The 6,654-nt window shown below is 38.5% G+C and overlaps 1 pseudogene; it reads left to right on the top strand.

Annotated features, from left to right (window-relative positions):
* Positions 1-298: 298 nt before the first annotated feature.
* Positions 299-2,673, top strand: LOC129892761 (ATP synthase subunit alpha, chloroplastic-like; annotated as a pseudogene).
* The last annotated feature ends 3,981 nt before the right edge of the window (positions 2,674-6,654 follow it).

Raw genomic sequence — 6,654 nt, 5'->3', positions numbered from 1 at the left:
CAGACCATGGGTTAACTTGGGGTCACTTATGGATTTAAGCATTATGTTACGATTAGAGGTTAGTCTTAAATTGTGAAAAACTTGATATTAGAGATGGCAAAGTGTCCTAGAGTGTATGAAAGTTGCATTAAGTAAAGTCTTGTTCATGAGTGTGAAACGTGCCACATTTATAAATAATAGGCTATGAAATATTTTTAGAAATACTTCCCTTTTTTAATACTCTCAGTCGTGCGATAGAGTTCAACTCTATATTATCTCCTTCTCACTTATGCTCTACCCATTTTACGTTAGAAGGGGCATGAACGAGGATCAGCCAACACCACCAGCTCCAGTAGATCCTTTGAATGAGAAAGTGTCTTGTGCTGAGTTCAGGAATGCTTTTCAGGTGCTACCTCAGGCCATGGCCATTCAGGTCAATCAACAAGTTGTGTCCCTAGCCAACCCATATAGAAATACAACAGGGCAAGAGTCTAGGATTTTACTCAGATGAATCATCAGAGTTTTAAGGTTCTAATATAAAAGATGATGCACATGAATTCATTTAGGACATCCTAAAGACAATGCAGATTATGGGTGTCACTCTAGTTGATAGTGCAGATGTCACGACCCGAATTCGGGTGTACTGGCACTTGCCTAACCCACCAAATATAAGTTGCCTAATAGTCTAAACAAGTCAATAAATTGAAATAAAAGTGAAAGAGTAAAGTCTAACAAGATATATATACATAAGGATAAGCGGATGATAAGTATAAACCACTCAAGATTGGTGTCACATGTACAAGCCACTAGTTTTGACAGAAATTAGAAGATACAAGTCCAAATATCTCAATCCTAAAATAGAAAAAAACATAGATAAAAGGTTGGTGAGAGTTTGCCTAGGATGACAAGCTTCTACCTCTTACCCAACTAGAAGAAGATTGGTCCAATCACAGAAAGCTAAGATCGGGAGGCAACAGGCTCAGATCCTACACAAGTGTAGAAGTAAGAAGTGAGCCACAAACAATACGATACTCAGCAAATGGAAACCAAACCCTAAGTAAAGCAATGCGGAACACAGGTACTCCTAACATCCCAACCACATACTACCACAAATACACACCTGCACTCAGATAATCCAGTCTATATAGTTTATACAATAATTATCTCAGAAATATCAGACAGTCCACTTGTAGAAGGTACATATATGTTCTCATGACCATACTCAGATATACACGTGAAGTCTTAATCATATACAGTCACAGGAAGAAATAAATGCAAGTTCAATGTCAAATAATCATGCTGCATGTCTGTTCTATGATACACATCCACTGATAACCTTAGAACGGAATCCATGAGCACTTTACATGGACCATGTATCTATCATCATTTCCAGAAGAGATCTCGGGCATAATATCCACCGAAAAAGACCTCGACCACCGAAAGAAACCTTGATAAATCTTCTCGACTGGTAGAAACCTTGGTCCCTATATATAGTATCTCACTCATATCACTTTCTCATCCATCATATATAGATATATGCACAAGTAGTGAGTGAATACAGAGTAATTAGTCATAATATAGTACCATATAGTCCACACAAACTATCAATAACCTGAGAATTTACAATACTTAGACAATTAATCATACCCCGAATTCCATAATCAACACCTCATAATAGATGAATCATACTCAACCTACTATCCTAAATACACCCTAACCCTCACATGAAGGAAAATTCAAGGTTCAACATACTTAACAAAAAGGTTAGAAGTTCACTTGCCTTAGTCAAGATCACGATCAACTCAAATCCAAAGATTTTTCTCTTCGACGATATTCCAAATCACCATAATCTAATCAAATATAGATTCACAATCACATTTTGATGCCAATGACACTAAAATCAATTAATTCAAGTGAAAAGGGTAAAATGGTAAAAAAAATGTGATACCAAAAATTAAGGTTCAAATATAAAAATTCTAGGATGAAAATGTTCTAGTAACTACTTTACAGGAAAGGGGAGAGATGGAATACACTATTGTGGTAGCCAAAACGGCGGATTCCCCAGCTATATTACAATACCTTGCTCCTTATACAGGAGCAGCTCTGGCTGAATATTTTATGTATCGTTAACGACACACTTTAATCATTTATGATGATCTCTCCAAATAAGCACAAGATTATCGCCAAATGTCTCTTCTATTACGAAGACCGCCCGGTCGTGAAGCTTATCCAGGAGATGTTTTTTATTTGCATTCACGCCTTTTGGAAAGAGCCGCTAAATTAAGTTCTAGTTTAGGTGAAGGAAGTATGACCGACTTACCAATAGTTGAAACTCAATCCGGAGATGTTTCGGCTTATATTCCTACTAATGTAATTTCCATTACTGATGGACAAATCTTCTTATCCGTCGACTTATTCAATTCTGGAATCAGACCTACTATTAATGTGGGTATCTTCGTTTCCAGAGTGGGGTCCGCAGCTCAAATAAAACCCATGAAACAAGTAGCTGGCAGAGTTAGTGAGCCGTGTAATAGGCGACCATTTTGCGCGGTTCGGGGGGCACTTGAGTCAGCCGCCGGTGCCCGACAGCGTCTTGACCCCCATCCAATTTTTGGGCCAATTCCCCCTTCGTACTACCAAAAAATGAGATTCTTGTCGAATCCGAGTTTGTTGCTCCAACCATTACTAAACTAATACCTATTCCGTTTAGTACTTCAGGTGCTTATGTTCCGTATAATGTTAATCCCGTAGCGGATCAATTCCAACGAGCCTTTCAAACTAGTACTATTAGTTGGACCTTAGCCTCTTAAGGGTTGGGTTCTAGTGGCGGGCTCTTGGGTCGTCCGTTCAAGTAATTAGAAATCTAATGGTGAAGTCTGTTGCGAAAATGGACTTAAAATGAGTTCACAATCCCAATTTATCTTTTAAAAAGTCTATGTTCAATAAAATCCCAAAATCCTCAATTTGAAACCCCAATTTTGAAGTAAAGATCCATAAATAATCAATGGGAATTGAAGGAAATAGTTAGAAATATGTTACCCAAGAGTTTTGTTGTGAAAAATGTTGAAGAAATCGCCCAACCTAAGCTTTGGAATGTTAAAAATAGTGAAATCCCATAGCTTAATCACTGTTCACAGGTTAGGTCAAATTTACTCTCCGCGAACGCGGAGGTCAGCATAATTTTCCTTCACGAATGTGGGGACTAGGCCGCAATTGCGAGGGTCTAATTTGATTCTCATCCGCGAACACAGACCTTAATGCTGCAAACACGAAAGTCTCCCTCACCAGCCTTTGTGAACACGGTGCATAGCATCGCGAACATGAATTCTTATCTCACACCAGATGACAGAAAAATCTCACAAGGCCTAATTCTCAAAACAGACCCTCGGATTCATTTGGAACCCTGTGAACACAAACCAGATATGCAATCCTACTACATTCGATGCTTGGACTTAGTGAAATCGTTGGAATTCGAATTTGAGGTCTCCTTGACCTGAAATATGATACGTCACAACTAAACTAGTTTTTACACATAAAATACAACGAAACAATTTCTAGCATTAGAATCACCCCTCGAAATCATTGGAGCTATCAAAAATCCAATCTGAGCACCAGAGCCCCAAATATTGACCAAAGTCAAACTTGAATAAAAATTTTACTCACTTTCCAAGTTTGGACCTAAAATCCACGTTTTAACTCCAAATTTGATTCCAAAAATTCTCCTATACCAATTTCCATATTTCAGATGGATGGAATCGACGGAGTTCCATTCCAACTCTCGAAACTCCAAATGACTCAAAAATTTAAAATTTGACAACCTACTCCTTTAAAACTCATTATTTTAGCAAAACCTCAAATTTTCACAAAGTTTCCAAAAACCAACTTTCAGACCCAACCAAAAGTGACTCAGAAAAACTAACAAGAGGGGTAAAATAATAATTTTATCAAAAATATCGAAAATAATCTTCAGAGTCATTATAACAGACTTAGACGCCTACCAATTGAAAAAAAGTGGCTCAGATTTGGTACAAATAATGGAGGAAAGATAGGGCTATTGATGTAGGCCTAGTAGACTTGGACAAGTTTGAAGCTGCACATCTGGGCAGATTCTTTCCATTTGAGTTATGGGAGGCTAAGGTCAAGTAATTTATTAATTTGAAATAGGGTAACATGACAGCGAAGGAGTATTCCTTGAAGTTTACTCAGCTTTCTAAGTATGTTCCATCGATGGTGATCGATTCTAGTAACCGCATGAGTAAGTTTATTTTTGGTCAAAGATAATGGTGAAAGAGTGCACTACTGGTATGCTGATTAAGGAGATGAATATTTCCAGATTGATGACTCATATCCAACATATTGAGTAGGAGAAGGTTAAGAAAAATTAGAGAGAGAGAAAAAGGCTAGAACAGATAGTGTGGACTACTATTAGTAGAAAAGAAAGTGTGAACTACTATAAACATAAATCAGGCGATAGCTGTTACACCCCACATTCTTGAAATCGGAAGGTTCCTTAAGTTACTTAGAAGCTATCATGTGAGCCCCCTAAGTTACGACACCATCAAACGACTCTAAGGAAGGGAGGATGTAATACCCCATAGTAGAGAAGGTTGGAAATAGAGTCATAAGAATCCGGAAGAAATTGGAGGCCAAGTAATGCATCGTAGGACTCGATTTATCTACGTAAGCTACTAACTTAGAAGTATTACATACTTGAGCTATTTGAGTACATACCAAGCTTGCGTAGAACGGATGACATAGGCTCTTAAAATAAGATGAGATTACGAACCCATGAGGAAGAAAAAAAATGACGCGGGGCAGCCAATGGGAGGGTAAAACGTGGCAGCACCTCAAGCAAGCAGGTGACCCACCTTCTTGGGGTCAAGTAGGTGACCCACCTGCTTGGGGGAGGTGGGCCCCACTGCCACATGGCAGCCCCTCCTTGCTTGCATGGATGCGGTGGCCCAATAGGGGCTGGACATGTGTCACACCCTAAGACCACATATATGTATGTATATGAATCATATACTCCAACTTTCATTCATCAAAACTTCAGCAAGCAAGAAAGATGAACAAACCCTAGAAGTAGAGAGAAAAGGGTGACGGCTTTGGGAAAAAAAAAAGGTAAGTCCCGATTTCATTCCATAAATTAATTATCTAGTGTATACCACGATGATATGGAAGTATTAGTAGTATAAAATTATATTTTGTTGCAGCAAAAAACGGACAGCACGCTGCCACGATGTTACAGCGCGCTAAAAAAAGTTCTGAGGCGCGATTTTGGTGAGTTCTAGCAGATTTTGGGAAAGGTAAGGTCTTCCCATCTAATTTGAAGTTTATGATGCTATTATAGGGTGTATTACACACCTTATGAGCTGCTGTAAGTTGGGAAAAAGTTGGGAAAAGTTCGACATTCGAAATAAACTAAATTGGAATCGTTATAGTTAAATTGTTGTCGAAATAAGGTGTTGTGCGCGTGGGGGATGCTGCTGGTTGTGTTGTGGCGTGTTTCAGGGCCTAAAAGTGTTATAAATAAGGTGGGGGAGCTTCTGGTTACATCCACACGACCCCCTACTTCATACGGTTAAAGGTTTCGCAAAATAGAAACTAGAAACCCTCTTTTGGTATCGTAACTTCGGGCGAGTCGTTTGGAGTTTATATCGTGTAATGTTGCCATGTTATATATATATATGAGCTGATGATTATGTTGTTGGTTGTCTTTAGGTGTTAAGGACATGATTGGGAATTCGGATAGGGCACATTATAGGGGAGGTGCTGTCCGATTTCCGTTAACGCCTAAACTAGTTAAGGAACTAGTTGAGAAGGCGAGCGAAGGAATGAATGTTATGAATACTCGTGGGTAGTCTAAGTTGCTGAAAAGTCCAAGGGTGTTAATACTTGCATTACTTCCATGTTAAATAGGTTTCAAGGACCATGATGGGGACGTGATTAAAAGAAGTCCATACGAGGTATGTGAAGCTTTCCTTTGGCGTGTTTTTGGAATAAGTATGTAGGGATATCCTTATTTTCTTTTGGCATGTCTTATATATAAGTTATGATTGATATGTGTGTGATATTTGGGATTCAATCCATTCATAAAGCGCTGAATATAAGTCGAAACCCTCGTTTACTATTTGATGCTAGAACTCCTGCAATAGTTGGGTTGTTACCTTTAAGTCTTCTATGTGATGAAAAGTAGTACATGTAAAGCTTATCTCTTCTTTCCTTTAGAATGACTTAATTTTAAGTAAAATGATATATGATATGGGTTTAGAGGTAATTCCATTTATGAGCTCCGAGTGTAACTCGTGACTTGTAGTCACTTCTTAACATTAAGGGTCTGAAAATAGTCAAACTACTATTCCCGAGCCTGCTATATAATGAATAGTAGGTGGAGGTACCAGCTCCTCTTTTTAAAGGTTCTAAAATGATAAATGCCTTCGATTGCATAAGTTGAGTCTTTAACTAGGTAAATTGTGTCTCTGGTTGCATAACTGTGTCTCTGGTTGCAAAACTGTGTCTCTGATTGCATAAGCTATGTAGCTTGTATTGATGCATGTCTGTGATTCTTGATGCCCCAATTGATGTAACCCCTAATGACATCTAACGGGCACTTCGGATAAGTACCTTCTTGGTCTTCAGGTGATGGTTCAGTTGAGTGTTTCATTGAGTCTCTGA

This window comes from Solanum dulcamara, chromosome 6, assembly GCF_947179165.1.
Source record: "Solanum dulcamara chromosome 6, daSolDulc1.2, whole genome shotgun sequence".
NCBI lineage: Eukaryota > Viridiplantae > Streptophyta > Magnoliopsida > Solanales > Solanaceae > Solanum > Solanum dulcamara.
The sequence above is the reverse complement of the archived record's forward strand: the minus strand, read 5'-3'. Positions and strand labels throughout refer to the sequence as shown.